The sequence below is a fragment of the Natrix helvetica genome (assembly GCF_964273705.1).
Source record: "Natrix helvetica genome assembly, chromosome: Z".
Classification (NCBI taxonomy): Eukaryota; Metazoa; Chordata; class Lepidosauria; order Squamata; family Natricidae; genus Natrix; species Natrix helvetica.
The window spans coordinates 93,040,010-93,057,591 of NC_138554.1; the positions used below are offsets into that span (position 1 = coordinate 93,040,010).

The 17,582-nt window shown below is 37.0% G+C and overlaps 1 long non-coding RNA gene across 1 annotated transcript; it reads left to right on the forward strand.

Annotated features, from left to right (window-relative positions):
* The first annotated feature begins 1,631 nt into the window (after nt 1-1,631).
* On the forward strand, nt 1,632-12,609 carry LOC309382185. The gene is made up of 3 exons (XR_014173639.1): nt 1,632-1,775; nt 10,377-10,458; nt 12,044-12,609. It is a non-coding gene; the product is annotated as an uncharacterized lncRNA (long non-coding RNA).
* Nucleotides 12,610-17,582: the final 4,973 nt, after the last annotated feature.

Genomic DNA, 17,582 nt, shown 5'->3' on the forward strand with positions numbered 1-17,582 from the left:
TATCATCTATTATAAGTTCATCACCATACTCCTTGCAAAGCTTTCATTTTCTTCTTACAATTATTTCCACTTTATTTTGAGCTATTTAATTGCTTCATCAGTACTTTACAGCAGTTACACATCCCATTTAATCCTGTTTAAAGCTTCACTTAAAAACTTCCATTCAGATACTTAACTGCCTAGCCATATTTTTCATTTATATCCCAAGGCTTCCACAGCATGCAGAGAGAAGGAAGAGGCATTTATTATACAATATTTTTTAAGGAAAAAGAAATTAGTGGAGTTTAAAAATATGCTAAGCTGCTTTTTTCACTTCTTAGTAGTTTTGCTATAAAACAATCAATCTGAATTACTACCGGAGCCCATAATTTTAAATTCCAGAAGCTCCTCCAGCAAACACAGCACCAATTTTATGTAGATGTCCATTTACTATGGTAGCTGAAAAACGTGTTAACTTTCCTGCAAAGTTGCTAAAAAGTGAGCTCACCCCACATCCAATCAACCCGTCTTCAGAGGTTACTAGTGACAGTTCAAAATGATCACTGCTGGTTTGAGTCATGTCTTATTTCTCCAGCTTCACTCCATCATCTTGATGGGTGCCAGCTCTCCATGCCACATAAGCATCTTCGCCGCTTGCAAATACACACCTGGGTATACCCAGAAGAGACACTGTACTGCACATCAAAATAGAAGAGAATAAGCAACCGACTTCCGGCTGTCACCCCAAACTTCAACTCTTAAGTCGACACCAAACTTTAAAAAGAGCGTTACTCCTGAATTGCGTGAAAGGTAGGATGTATCTAGGACGGGGCAGTCTAGCAGAGACTTTGTTTGCATTAAATCTGTACTCTGAAAACACGCTACCGAAACAGGAGCCGTTTAGAAACCCTGCGCAATCCCTTCGCCTGAAAGACCGGATGACCATCGGCCTCCCGTTCCAAACTTTATTCTACCCCGCCTCTTGTTCTGCTGCTGCAAAAGGACCTATCAATCTCGGAATATTCCTGGTCAATCTCCGACCTGCAGCAGCGTCCCTACTACCATCCCGATTTGTTTGCTTGCGCTTCTACGACGCTTTTTACAAAATGAATGTCGGATTTTTGGAATTCAAACCGGTCATCCAGCATGAGTTACTCTTCCAGCGGAGTGGTAACAGGAGCATTTTGATTCCCTGTCGATCTATGCTCTCCCCTTTATAGGACACAATGGAGTTTCTAGACAAAATAAGTAGTGGGAGGAGACGAACAAACCGCATTTCACTCTGCAATAAAGTGCTCGGGAGGTGGAATTTCACGCCAAGAGAGGCAGCGGGAAACACAAGGAAAGCTGAAGAGCATCCTCCTATCGTTCTCACTTTTTCTTTGTTTTCTTATTTATTTCCTGTACATTTAATTAACTATGCTGTGGGATGAAAAAAAATACAAAATAAATGCAAGTACAAATTATACCCTAAGCAGCAGCAAGGCTTTTACAATACCTTGGCGGATGTGCGCTGGCCATCGCACTCCCTGACTCTCCCCAGATCAAGAAATAGCAACAACGGGATCCCCGCAGCTGCCGCCGCTCTCGCCAGTCCACGTGCCGTCCTGCCACGCCCACCGCCGCATCTTTAAGCTCTTTGATTTACTTCACCGCGGCCGGTGCGTCTTGTTATAGCTTCTACTTAAATCTCTGGTTAATCGAAGCTACTCCAAATGGCGAGCAGCCAGAGGACAGCCTGGACTCTGAGTGTTTTCCCAAATTCCCAAAGGCAGAGTGTTAGCTACTGGGAAAAGGTATGCGTGAAATCCTGTGCTTCTCTCCCCCCCCTCCCCTTTTCGTCTTCAGCTGCTCGGTTTCAAGTCTCTGGAAGGTTATTCGAGAGTGAGGAACAGCGAGAAAAGCTCGCCTCTTCCCTTTTTCCCCTTGCACACAAGTCTCTAAGTAGTGCTTTGTATAACCATAACGCCAACTGTAGAGTGCTTCCCCAATACGAAGACTAAAAGCAGGGTTTCCAAGGAGATCCCAGCCTGCTTGGAATTGCTTCCTAATCATTGGGACTCGTTTAAAAGTCTGGATGCATTCTACTGTCTCCAAACTTTAAAAATAAATATGCTAAACCAAAATAATTAGTTAACAAGTTGCAATATCTGCGTGGCTTTTCACCCCAACCAACCAAATTTATGTGGCCGTGGTGCACACCAGGCACTAAGACATAATGCTTTGGTTTCAGTTTAGCAGATAAGTACCATTTGCAAGCGTACACTTAGCAGGATAAGGACAAACTTGAATTTGTGAGAGTATGTGAAACATGCTTGTTTGTTTTTGAGGCTAAATAGTTGAGGTTGCAGAGTTCCAGTAACTCAAGTCAGACCTAGAATTTTAGACAAACCATTTCATACATTGTACAAATTCTGATATGACTTGATAAGACTTTAGTTTGTTTGCTTTACAGGCCATTGTTGCTCCAGAGAGTGCTTTCTGGTATATTTATAGCTTCCAGTTATAAGCCATAATTGCATAATTATGCATAAATTGTGATTTACTTAAACTATGGTTTTATAGGCTATGGTTTAGTCAGTGAGTTTTACTAAAATTAAGAAGGGCCATGACTGTACACATATTTGAGAAAGGAATTTGTGATAAATTCCAAGTTAACCATAACCAAGTTCACAACTCCTTCCATATAAAATACATTCATAATTATTCTTCAAGCATGCTCTTACATGAAAATGCGGAAAAGAAGATTTATCCTCTTGCTAATAATCAGAAAACAGACCAAAGGCTGCATATTTTTGTCAAAAGCATCTGATGACACATCACACAGGTCACCATGTTCTTTTCCTGCACTGTCTTTAGTACTGTGTTTAATTTAAAAGCAAATGCTTTTTTAAATATTAATTTGCTAAAAGTACATGAATGGAGATTCCTTCTAATATATTGTTATAAAAATGCAGAAACTAGGTTTTGTTCTTTATCTAATCATTGTAGAAAAACTAGAGGCAATTTGCAATGCAACGACCAAATCTTGAAAATGTCAAAGGGATTTTAAAAGAGAAAGGATAGGTTCATATAATGTATTAAATAGCAAGAAAGCAAATCAGGTTTTAGCCCTGTATGAATGTACCCAGAGTAATTAGTTTACAATTCAGTATGCCATACTGACCAAGACTACTTAATTATAGATCTTAACTAAATAAATCATTGGTAGGTAGGTCATGAAAACAAAGTGGCCTTTCCTTTCCCAATCAAAATGAATACAGATTAATAGAAATGCTCTTATAGCCATTTTTATACAATATAGCATGAGGTTGAAAGGCTGACAAAACACAAGTTCAAATCTCTACTTAGCTACACAGCTATGAATATTAAAGATGATTTAGGCTGCCCTAAACTCCTTAGAAGAAGGGTCAGATAAAAATGACACAATATATAAATATGGAAGATTTAGAGAAGACCTGAGTAAGGGAATCTCATACCTTTTGCTTCTATATTACATTCTACTCTAGAGCCATAAATGTTTCAAAATTAATAGACTGGAAAATCTATAAAGAATGTTCCATCTTTAAGGAACTGTGAAGAAATAGAGCTAATAAACCTCAAAGGGACCATTGCTGCTGTTGAGATGCAAAAGAACAACAGCTTTCAAGCAATTTGACAGTCAGATTTGGCCCTGTGAGACCTCAGTTATAGTTCCATCCTGAATGCCTGTGGGCAAGTCACTATTACTCACCAGAATAATGAACTCATTGAGTTTAAATCTATAGGCTATCTTTGTACAACTTGCTTACCCGTGGCTAACTAAATAATGAAATTAGCCCAATTTCCTGAGTTCACTAAATGCACTGTCAGGATTTGTGCAACAAAGTCAATATGGCTTAGTTTATGATTCGGTGTCACTGTGTATGTATAGACATTTATGATTGAATACATGAACTTACTGAGCTTCAAGCATGGAAGCAGGCCTATTCAGAGCAGGAAAAACCATAAAAGTTTTGTGGCCCATAAAAGTTACTGACTGATAGCTCTGAACAGCTGTAGCTCACATCCTAACTTTGTTCTTTAACATATAGCAATCACTGGTCATCCATGAAACTACTCCATGGAAGTGAACAGTCAATTTGTATTGCTCTCATGAATTATGTATTATTCAAGTGTTTACATTTGCTAATAGTTGTGCTGCTTTGCTATCTTTCTGGCCAATAAATCTGCACATATGTGCCCAGATCAATAGGTTTATAAAAAAATATATTCATTGCAGTGCTATCTTTATATTGTAAAAAACAAGGACACATGTTTTATGTTATGTTATGTTTTACATAACAATGGTTTACAATATACTTTGGGGTTTACATTACTACTCTGAATTATAAATTAATTACATGAACAAGACTCAAGCTATGTATCAGCCTAAAATGTTAATATGTTATGAGAACAGAACTCACTCTCCCCCTTTTAAGTTCTTAGGAACATATAATACCTAGCCAAGAAAAGGTAAATTCTACAAATGATTACAGTGAAATTTAGTGTTAAGATATATAATGTAGCTATCTGACAATATTTTTTATAAAAAACTGAGACTCTTTATCTCAATTCCTCAATTCAGGAATTCCAATGAATAAATACGTTGCTATATGGATGTATTCACTTAGCATATTAACTGAACTTCTAATTTGTCAGATTTTATGCAACAAAATAAATCATTAGCTAATTATGCCAATTATATTCACACCAGAGGTGGGTTCCTACTGGTTGGGACCGGTATGGCCGAACCGGTAGTAACTTGGCATGGGTCGCTGAAACCAGCAGTGATCCAGACCTGCCACGCCCCCAAACAGGTTCTTTCAGCTGCGCCATAGGCACCGCCATCTTGTTTTTTCCCTCGTGTATGCACGTGCAGAGAGCATCAAGCACACCAACACACAACGCATCCCTGAGCAAACCTGCAGTAGCGGCAGCTGGAACCCAGCCCTGATTCACACAGTATGATAAGCTATAAACAATCATATTTAAACTTTTCTAGTTGTACAAACCTAATCTACTGATTATCTTTCTTCAGGTGTTGCATTTCAAAAATACATAACATGTTGCTCTGAGCGAAGTATCATACTGGTTAATAGAGTTTGTGAATGTTAAGATGCTATTGTGTTACAATTTTGGGCTACTCCCTATTGTCTTTAGAAATGTTGGGGGGAGGCAAATGGAGGGACATTTGTATAAACCCAGGAAATAATACTTACTCATACAATATACTGCATTTTTCTGAGTATAAGATGCACATTAATTTTGGGGGATTATTGTGAACCAAGCATCTGGTCCTGGCTCATTTGGTCCTGGCTCATCATGACATCCGCTCTTTCACGGCACACCCAGGGCCTGGCATGGGCCTCCTACAAAGTTTGCTTCTAGGGCCCCCCTGAAAAGCCTTCCAAATAGCCATCTGCCTCCCGGGCTGGCCAGGGTTGAAGGTAGCTAGCATGACACCCTTCCGACCCACCAAAAGCTGTGTGGCTCGGGAAGGAAAGTCTTCGCCAGAAGATCCCACCATCACCAACACACACATACACTCCCTGCCCACCGCGCAGAGCTCCCACTTGCCTGGCTCCCTCCAGACATAGCCCAGTCCGGATTAATTCTTACCCAGGTGGAGGAGAGTCAGCTTCTGCTCCTAGCCCGAGAGACGGATCTGCAATCCCCGCAGCCTTTAACCACACGCTGCCTGAAATGTTATTTTTCCTTCCTGATTGCAAAAACGGGGCATGCATTCCTCCTGCCCAGATCCATCTCACGGGCAAGGAGCAGAAGCCGACTGGGTTGTCTGGAGAAGAGGAAGGCCGAGCAGTGAGCCACCTTGCCTTACACCTCTCACGCAGCATCCTCTTCACCTGCCCCTTATCGGGCAGTTCCATGCGGCCAATATTGCTGCGCTGCCACCCAAAAATGGTGTCACTGTGATCTCTGCCTCCTGAAACTGCCTGAGAAGGGGAAGGGGAAGCGGGCGCTGCAGAGATTGCGGTTACAGCATTTTCAGGTGGCAGCGCAGCGATCTCGCCCGCCTGGAACCTCTCAAGAAGAGGCAGGTAAAGCGGGCACTGCATAAGAGGTGTAAGGCAAGGTAGCTTGCTGCTTGGCCTTTCTCTTCTCCAGACAACGGCTTCTACTCCTGGCCCGTGAGGTGGATCTGGCCTGGAGGAATGTAGAATCATATAAATAATAAAGATGTCAGCATTTACAAATGAAGATATTCAACTACAGGGAAAGATCTTGTGGCAAATGTTAATAAATTACAGCTGTCAATATCTGTCACTATTTGCCTTGAAGGCTCTGGCTATTCAGACTTACCGTTTGAAGAAACTCAGATAACATGAATGTACCTGATACTTGTATAAAGTTGAATAAAAGTTCAATGGTGGCTAGACTTGCATTAAATATGTCTTACATCACAAACAATCCAATCATAATTTTCAATTTATTTTTATTCATTTTAATTCCTTTGTTGTGTTCTTTTGCTTATTCCACATATCCAAATCAAACCTTTTTCTAAGCAGACACTCAACAAATATTCAGCATTCTGAATGACCCAGATTTTTCCTTTGTTTTTTCATGTACTTTCCAACTATCTATTATTCTAATCTAATAATTTTCTGCTTCCTGGATCACCCTAAGTCATATAATATCTATTGATTTATGGTTACATTTGTTTATGAAGAGATCTATGAAAATATTACGTTAACATTGTTAATGCTATTTTATCATAATATTTTTAAAAACCTACAGGAGAGAACTAAAGTATATTCATGGATTCATTCATTCTGCTAAATCATTGTTGGATTAGTTACTCCTAAACTTACTAACAGTATTTAGATCCAGGAACTCTATCACTAATCAATGTAGTTGTATGATACAATGCAATTCAACCATGCTGGTGTAGGATGGCAGTCCTAGCTGCGCTAGTTGCTAGCATGAATCCCTTATAATTACAGTGTCCCACAGCCATATGATCACCATTTGGCTCTCCTGCCAGCTTCCCCATTGACTGTAAGAAACCAGCAGTGAAAATTTCAAAAGGCAATAATGTGACTATGGAGATACTGCAAGGGCCTTAATAAGTACCCCCATTATATCTTTGAACAGTCTCTGAAGAAGTGTACTTTAAGCTAGGACTACCTGATTACTTCATTGAATAAGCAACAATTGATTGGATTCACATAGTAAAGTAAAAAAGCAAAACAGCATATTAGAATGATTTTTTTTAAAAAAAATCCCAACTACCTAAACGAGAAATGGAGTTATGTCATCTCCATTTAGTTTGGGATAATGGTTAAGGCGCGGACCTAGCAACCCAGGTGTGTGTTTTTCTTTTCTACCTTGCGTATGAAAAACCAGCTGGAGGATTTGGGGCTAGTTACTCTCACAGCCCAACAAACCTCACAGGGTGGTTGTGGGCAAAATAAGAAAGAGGCATATTATGTACGTTTGCTGCCTTGTTATTTATAAAGTAATGAAAGTGAATATAAATAGTAAATTATAAAAATAAATAGTAAATTAATTAAATAAATAGAAATAAAACTAAAATTTGCTGGATGGGTTTGACAGATGTTTGTTCAGACAATGCATGAGTGACTTTTAACCACAGTTCCGCTTGCTTTGTACAATTCTGATAATCTTTTAAAAGAAATATCACCCTTTTCTAAATGGATTTTGACTTCCAATTTGATATCTTCTGGCTTTGTATGGTACGGGAATTCTAGCATATCCCTCTTTATGTATTAACTCGCTCTATCTTCCTTTATCTCAGAGTAAAATCTCAATGGTTTTATTTGCAATGAAGTTAAGTCTTAAGGCTATATTTACAATGCCTTAGAACCATTGTTGTTATATTGTTATAAGCTGTTTGATTTGCTGAAGAATAACATTGACGCGCAAGACAGAATTTTGACAACAGAAACAATTGTATGGAGAACAAACTAGGTTCTCATCTGATAATGCGTCTCATAATATGGGATATGGAAGGAATTGGAAACTTAGGTTGCTGTAGGAATGTCTTTGCTGTATTATCACTTGTCACATCTGGGTTTTTTTTAATTTTCTGATATATTGAAAATACTACAATAGGTAGAACAGATGAGATATTGTGCAACAGAAGCTTAATTAAAAATATCATGGCAGACTTTATATTAATTTGCTTATCTGTTTTCTTCATAAAATCTGAATTAATTAGTCCTTGCCATTAAACAAATATTTGTGCAACTTTATATTTTAAGAATTTTGAATAAGAATCTATCAATTGTACATTAAGTTTTTGAGTCATGAAAAAAGTGGATGGAACTCTTCTGATCATACAGGTTATGTTGTTTGAATAGACTTATTTGAGTAAAAAATAGAAAGAATCTCCACCTTTCTTCAATAAGTCTTAGATCCAAAATTAATAAACCCCAAATAAATTAGTTAATCAGAAAATACCAATCACAATTTACAAAACCAAAAGATTTATTTCTTATACTTAAATATCAACCCAACTATTATATTTTTCAGGTTGAATCTACGCACATTGGTTAAAACTTAACACGATTGAGTTAGGAATAGTTACAAATGAAATACACACTTTGGTAATTAGAGTATAGATTCCCATCAGTGTCTCCATTTTTAAAAACAAAAATAAAAAGTTTACATGTTTTGATTAACTTCAGAACTTTTGAAAATGTGCTTCTGGAAATTAGGCTTGCAATTAAAATCTTTCTTATGAGTTATATAAACAATCAAGGGATTAGGCATAAACAAGGTCTAACAATAATCCGAGAGTCCATCCATCAAAAGAACAAGAGCTCTTTACATTAGAGGGTACAACCAAAGAAAAAGATCCAGATCCATGTACAGGTGTTCTCGACTTACGATCACAATTGAGCCCAAAATTTATGTTGCTAAGTGAGACATTTGTTAAGTAAGTTTTGTCCAATTTTACAACCTTTCTTGCCAGAATTGTAAAGTAAATCACAGCAGGTCTTAAGTTAGGAACATGGTTATTAAGTGAATCCAGCTTACCCATTGATTTTGCATGTAACGAAAGATGATCACATGATTTTGGAACACTGCAACCATCAGAAATATCAGTCAGTTGCTAAGCATCTGAATTTTGATTACGTGACCATGTGCATGCTGCAATAGTTAATTATTTTTAATTATTGAAAAATATTTATATTTAAATTCCCATCTTGATAGCTATGTTTATGTACTAACCAAAGTCAACCATAATTTTTTACCGATTGAATGGAAGGACTTAGAAGTGAAAATAATTGAACAGGACTGCGCTGTCGTTCAGGAACAAAATGTAATCCTTTCTTGATAATGCTTCTTTCAGGGAAGTTAGTTATATTTTCATCAAATGGCTTTAATACTTATGCAGATTTAACAGTTATTAAAAGAAGTTAGTGGTACTTGTTTTAAAGAATGGGAAACCAGTGCTTCTCCTAAGTCATTGTGGTCTTATAATTATAATAAGAATAAACCAAATAAAAAAAGATCATAGACCAACCCAAAGTGATTTTCTGTTGAATTTATATTGGGAAAAAACAAACGTTTATAAACATATTGTTTGTTTCTTAATTTTAGCAAAGTATGCACAATACATTTACTAGATGCATCTTGTTTTATCCTTTAAAATGGGAAATCTTTTAAGAAGAAATTGTTTATGCAGTATTATGCACCATGTGCAAATTTTATCTTTTCTCCTCTCTGAGCAACAGGTTTATTGCTTTGTTTGTACTTTCGTTCCCCCTCCCCAAAACTAACTTGAATTTAAGCAGTATTTGACAATCTAAAGTCTATCTACTTATATTAGTGCATCTATTTAATTGTTTGGGGGCACAATGGCAAAACGGTTAAAGACACAGAGCTTGTCAGCTGGAAAGCTGACTTCCAGGTTTGAGTCCCCGCTGTGTGTTGGTGTAAGCTCCTGTTACTTGCCCTACTTCCTGCCAACATAGCAGTTCAAAAGCATGCAAATGTGAGTAAATAAACAGGTAGTATTTTGATGGGAAGGTAACAATTTCCATGCACCTCAGCATATAGTCATGCTGACTACATGGCCATGGAAGTGTCTTGAACAATACTGGCTCCCTTAGTTAAGAAACTGAGATAATCACCATATCCTAGAATGGGACATGACAGGAAAAACGTTTACCTTTATCTGAGTTGAACCCATGTTTGTGATATGAAATATTTGCCATATCTCTTCACTTACCCTTCTACTCAGGAAGTAGAAGGGTAAGATTTGGACAAAGATATTATAAAGTATGGCTTTGTTTTTTCTCAAAAAAAAATCTTCTTGATTGAAAATGATACTTGAAACAAAAAGTAGAAGAAAATTATAAAAGGCTTAATTTTTCTTCTATTTTTAGTTTGACTAGTCCAGACTCTGCAACCTAGACCTTGTCCAAAATTTATGCCAGCTGGTATCTAAAAGAAAGAGATAATCATCTTGTAGAGGTAAGATTTTTGCCTTATTCCCTTTCATATCTAGGTTACATGATTATTTAAAAACTGCAATTAAAATTATACTGAAACATGGAAATATACTACCAACTTTTTAAAGCAGTTGCTGCCTTGTGAATAATTAAAGTAAAAATTGCCAATGGAGTTGATGCCTGCAAAGAACTGTGAATCAATTAAACTGTCAAAATATTGCTACTCATGGCCTCAAAGGAATTTTGCTCTTGAAGTGTGTATTTAAGGACAATTTCACTGTATTCCCGCATAATTAACAATTATTTCATATTCACCTTCCATGATGATTTTTAAAAAATCAGTCTATACATGGGCATGATAATGTCAGTGAGGAAACAAGCATGCTCTAATATCCATGGGAAAAGCACTTTTTAATCAATTATTCTTCACTGAATATCTCTACTTGAGTTTGGATGTCACACTCCTTGCCTCAGTGTAAAACAAAATGAGGGTTACAGCTCTGTAGGGATTCATAATAATGAAATCTCGTTTGTAACAGTAAACCAAAAGGAAATTAATTTGATGATCCCAAGTTAATAGATTGCAAGCTGTGATTCAAATAAGATATTATGGTGATGATATGGTAATTAAAAGAATTATAATTCTTTTGCTTGATTTAATTTCTTAGCCTACACTTTTTTAAAATATTGAAAATATGGCAGATTATTGTCTACCTGTTATCTATTTTCACAGTAGCATTCTTTAAGGTAGCATTCATTAAATACTTTGGACTACAATTCTCAGAACTCACTGAATAGTGACCTATTCAATTCTTTTAGTGTATGCCTTCTTTATCCCTAAGAGTTGTATATGTCTAGATACATTTTTCAGACAGGTAAAGTATCCGTACGGCAAAACTTGTGTTATTATTATATTCACTAATTTATTATTAAGAAAGGACTCTCAAGGATCTATTCAAACTGAAGATCTGTGTCATTTTGAGAAAATTTATTTCTGTAGTCTTAGGAGTTGGTACCAAACTGATGACATAATCATCAAACATCTGATAGAAATAATCATTAGAAAAAAATAGACCTTGGTCTAAAGTCAAAAAAGGTATGAGTAAAATTGACCCACTAAGAAGTGTTTAACGAACAGCAGTAATTATAATCTGGAAGTTGATAGTGATAGCAGTTACAAACCTGTTGCAAAACAGTTCTACTTAACTGTAAAAGTAAGACAGCACTCACTGGTTGAGATGAACAATGCAAAATGTACAAGGTGCTAAATACATTGAGCCTTAATTGACTTCTATCTCCATGTTGAAGTCCATAATACTCCATTGCTACATATTTCAAGATGCTTTAAAAGGAAAGTGTGATGTCATTTGTGGCAATGCTATAACTAGGACATTCATCACGCTGCCTGCTAATGCAGTATATGTCTAAACTATTTGCATTATTTTCCCCCTGAAAAATTAATATATATAATAATCTTGGTCTGTTTATGCCATTACTTGCCTACTAGATTGTTCCTTAGATGTTTTTTTTTTCATGATGCATTAGGGAAGTTGGTCTATCAACAGCCATTCATATTGTTAATTTTTCTTTTTTTTCCCCAGGAAGAATTCCCTACACTTCGTTGAATTCAGGCAATTTAACAGCTATTGGTGTGTGTTCAGTATGCCAGGATTTTCCCTGCTGGTGGAAATATTTACTGGATATCAAGGAACCGTTAGATATAGGGTCATCATGGTCAATCTAGAAGTAATTATGGAAGTTATAGAGAGAACCTTGGTGATTTTTGTCGATTTCTATCAGGATACTGACAATTGACTCATTTGATATTGCAGAACCTTCAACAATTAACCACACTTAGGCAATATTAATCACAATATATCACAGAAGCATGTTAAAGTATAATTTAGAAATTATTTGGTGGTAATATTGGTAAATTTAATTTTCTGAGCAAAATTCCCCAAAATTGTCCAATCACTTTAATATTTATTTCTCGTGTTGTTTGTCTGTTCCCAATGTTGTATCAGTTTAAACCGGTTAGGAAATAGCATTCATGAGTCATGCTAAAGATCAACTATATACCAACTGTACTAAGTGATGCTTTTCCTTTCCTGCAAAACATCATAACTTCTGTATGTCTTTAACTGTAAAGCACTGAATCTGTGAAATATGACACTGAATTAAAACAATATAAGTAATCCTTGTTTAACATCTATTTGTTTATCAACAGTTCAAAGTTACAGTAACACTGAACATGGGGACAATCAGTCCTGAAAGCTGTTGTAAGGCCTCGAGGTCCAGGAAACAAAGTTCAGGCCCATTTGTGTCTACCCATCATTTACAACTACTTTTTAGCCACCAGCTGTCTCCATTGCCTGTCCCTGACTGCAAAATAATGCAGTCGTACTGTACCAGCCAGGATGATCTCTTATACCAGTACAGCTCACTTTCTCGTGGTCCAGTCAGGGACTTTGTTCATGCCGTGCCTAGGGTCTACTTATAGATGTCCAGCACATGAAAGAAGACTCTGGCTGTGCTGGCACGAAAAATGTACACTCTGCAGGGTCTTTGAAGATGCACATGGATGGGAGTGTCCTTCCTTAAATTTGTAAACATGTTGCACTGTGTTCTTGACTACAAATCCCTAATCACTTATTCTTTAGTCACTTTGTATATGGAGTGATGCAATGGACATTCTTTGGGAATGCTCATGTAGACACTTGGAAACTGCAGCTGAGTTAGAATGCAGTGGCATAGGTAATTTTGGGTGTACTTCAGTATGCCTTGGCTGTATGTATGAGCTGTACAGCTTGCAACTAATGTTCTGGCTGCAGTCAATTGTGCTGCTTGAGGTCTATAAAGCTTTCATATCACAGGTTCTTAAGGACTGCCTTTCTATTATTGTTTTTGCCCATCTGCTAATATTTGATTCTGCAGGTTTCATCTTAAAAGCATCTAATGGGGCCTAGAAAATATGCCTTCTCTATCAGGGCACTTGCCTTCTGGAAGAGTTCTCTTAAAAGGTTCTCAAGCTGCTCCAGCCCTGCTGTCATTTAAATGACCCTTGAAAACCATTTTTTTTCTTTAGGCCCCATAGTAAATAGAGAATTTCAACTAAGTCTTGTTGTTTACTGTTGGAAGCATTGTGGAAGGGGAGGGGATTACCTCCATAGGGAGGAGGAAAATACCTTCCTCCACTTTCCCCCAAATCTTCACCTTCCCACATGAGCTCTAGGGAGCATCAACTCCTTGTCTCTATGGTACCCCCCCCCCCGCCTCATTTCTCGGAAACCTTGTCTCTTAAAAGAGCTGAGTCCAGAAGGCTGAAACAGCCGTGACACCAACATCCAGACAAGCACCCTCGGAAACAGCCTTTTGGCAAAGGGTGGAAATTTAACAACCAGTTTGCCCAGGATCAGGTTGGCTGTCACGAGAGGCTTGTGCTGCATGTGCAGCAGAGCTGGAGTCTGCATATGGGCCACGTCTCCAATAGCAGCCAACTTGACCATGGGCAAACCTGTTGTTAAATTATTTGAATCCCACCACTGAGTGTACCATTCCCTTAACATGTCCTGCACAGCCTTGTAGAACATTTCTGCAGCATTTCTGTGCAGACATGCAGCAAAGGCACAGCAATGTGGGTGGTCAAAAATAATGTCCACTTCCAGAAATCACCACACAACTCAGGGATGAACTGCTTCATCTTGTTGCTTTAACATGATCAGGATAGAATTATTAAGAAGGCAAAATGGAGCACTTTGTTCTTGGACCACATGCTGAAATGATAGTCGTGTTTCACCCATTTTCTCCAATATAAGGATCTTCAAAAGATAAGTGAGGAAAAAGGTATGGGACCTGGTGGGGACCCAGGGAAGGGGGAAAATACCTCTTAGGAAGGAAAAGGCTCTAGGAACCTAAAGGGAAAAACAGCACTGTTGTCCCATGAGTGGGGAGACTTTGGAAGACCCAGGGCAGGCTGGTCTGAGCCTGATTAGGCTTCTAAAGGCTTGTCCCGCCTTTGAGGCACTCTCTGCGCCACTCAATTACCCATTCATATGTTTAATAGCCACATTAGAGAGAGCAGGCATGGTGATCATTAAAAAAGGCTGTTGCATTTAATGACCATACCATAAATATCAGCTACCAATTCAACTTTTTTTAGCTGGATAAAACTTGCAGTTTGATTTAGTGTATTCGTGGATGTATTTGAAGACAATTCCTTGATTGATTGATTGTGATTTTTAAAGTTATTGAATGAAAAAGATGGTTTATTTCATGATTCTCAGCAGTTCTCCTCCACAATTTTTTTTTTACAAAAGTTAATTTGTTACTAAAATGCACAACTATATCATAATAGCTTGCACTAATATGTAAGGTTGTTACATTTCATACATTGGATGGTTGGGTATGTCTTACCTTATAGCCGCCATTGACCCCAAAAAGCAATTTTAAGTGGATTTGTCCCATTTATGTCTTTTTTGCTATTGTTAAGGGAACTATAACCATTGTTAAATGAATGGTGTGAACAAATCTAACTTTTCCCATTGACTTTGCTTGTCAAAAAACAGCTGGGAAGGTTACAAATCGAACAGTGCAATTGTCATAAATATATGTCAATTGCCATATACCCAAATTATGATTATGGAACCATGAGCAGGCTGTAATAATTGTATGAAAAATGGCCATAAGTCACTTAAAATACTGTTGTAACTTCAAACAGCCATTAAACAAATTGTTATAAGTCAAGAACTATTGCACATTATTATTCATGTCCTTTCCAACATCCTTGATACCCCTCAATTAGTACTAACAGATTTACCCCATAGCCATCGTTCCCCATTTCTAATTGAAATTAATACAGTTATAGTCTTTGTGTCATCTTTTTCTCACCCAAAGTGGAATTTTAAGAGGGAAAAATGTGATATGTTTGCTGAAAGCTTGACAAATGCTTAGGCTGGATCCCCCCTAAAAGGAAGAACTATGGGCGCATTTATATGCGTAGCAAAAAGGTATCGCAAGCAGTATATTCTGGGTTGGAATGATACTTGTGAAAATCTGTATCAGGAGTTTTTAAAATTGGAGATTATGAAATTGCAAGTGACTTTCTTTTCTTTTTTTATTAAAGAATTTTAATAAATTTTACAAATATATCCCCCTCCCCTTCCTCGACCCCGATCCCACCCCGCCTCCAACCCTCCCTCCCCCCAACCTCCCAGAGCAAAATACAGGGTATAAACATTTAACAATCATACGCTAACATAAGCTAACTAACTTCAACATCTTCCTCCTCTTGTACTTTAACTCTTCTTTTATTAAGTTAACTTTAGATAAATTATACCAATCCTTGTTCTTTCACTCATAAGATAATTGGAATTTCTTAATCCAATATTTATTTTGAATATATTCAATCCATCTTCTCCATTCCAACTTGTATTTCTCATCTGAATGAGATATGCTGAGATTTTGGCCATCTCTGCTAAGTTTACTACTTTTAATGTCCATTCTTGAGTAGTAGGCAACTCTTCCTTCTTCCAGTACTGCGCCACCAGCAATCTTGCTGCCGTTGTTAAATTGAGAATCAAATTGGTCTCTATAACTGTATGTCTGTAATTATCCCTAACAAGAACAGCTGGGGGAGTGAACTTTATCCTCTTTTTAAGAATATTTTGAATAATCCACCATATTTTTATCCAAAATGCTTTAAGTTTTTTGCAAGTCCACCATATATGGTAATACGTAGCATCTATAACATTTAGGTTGTAAATTCGGATACATGCAAGCTAACTTTTTAGGATCTAAAAGCCATCTATAAAACATCTTACAGAAATTCTCAAGTTTTGAGCTTGTGTAAATTTTACATTCCTTACCCAAATCTTTTCCCATGTTTCCATCATTATTGGTTCTTCAAAGTTTTGTGCCCATTTAATCATACAATCTGTAACTAACTCTGTTTTAGAATCCATTTCTATCAGTATATTATACAACCTTTTTATATGCATTTGACCCTGGTCCCTAATTTGTTTTACCAAATTATCCTCATTTTTCATGATACCAATTTTCTGATCTTTTTTCCATCTGGCCTGTAACTGTCTATACTGAAACGAGGTTTGAATTACCCTTTCCTCTCTTAGTACATTCAAAGGCTTTAACTGTAGTACACCTCTTTCTATGTTAAAAAGCTCTCTATATGTAATTACATCCTGTTTTTGTTCTATATTTATATTCTCTTTTTTTTTTTTTAAAGAATTTTATTGGTTTTTAAACATTTATAGGGAAAGGTAAAAAAGGTACATAGAAAATTTTGGCAGCTCCCATGCTAGTGGTAGAAATCCCCCCAAATCTCACAATTTTTACAATGTTAAAAATAACGTATAAAAGATAAGCATAAACAGAATCTTGTTTTACATTATATCAACCATATGTTCAATCATCTCTTTCTTTGTCACTTTCTAGTATATCAACAATTACCATAGTATTTCAAATACATTTATTTTTGTGACCTGAGCATTTTCGATATTGTTCCCTCCTCCCTGTCCCCAGATAGAGCCACAGCTCCCTCCCCCTTCATATTTTGCACATTACTACCTTTTTCACCACCTCCCCTATTTTCGTCCTCTAGGAGAGAACTATGTTTTTTAATGAAGGCTTCAGTCTCCTCCACTGTATTAATTCTAATTCTGTTTCCCTCCCCAAAAATCAGCATTCCCTCTGGCAATAACCATCTAAACCAAAGTCCTTTATTGTATAATTTCTTTGATAAGGAGGAATACTTGCTCCTTTTTCCCCTGATTTTTTTCGGAATTTGCTTAAGAATGGTAATTTCTTTATCTTTATATTTTAATGGTCCCTCCCTTTGGGCCTCTAGCACCTCATCCCTCGTGGTCCTCCTAAGAAACTTAACATGTACCTCCCTTGGAACATTGTGTGTTCTAGCATATGGTGAATTAATCCTGTAAACTAGATCCATATCCCACCACAACTGTTCTTTATTTCTCTTAATATATTCTGCTAAAATTGTACTCATAATATCCTTACGATCTTCATTTTCTGTCTCTGGTAGGTTCTGGAATCTGAGAAAAAAGGACATTCTTTCAAGTTCTATTTTTGCCATAAAATTTTCCAGTTCTAAATTTCCCTTCCGGA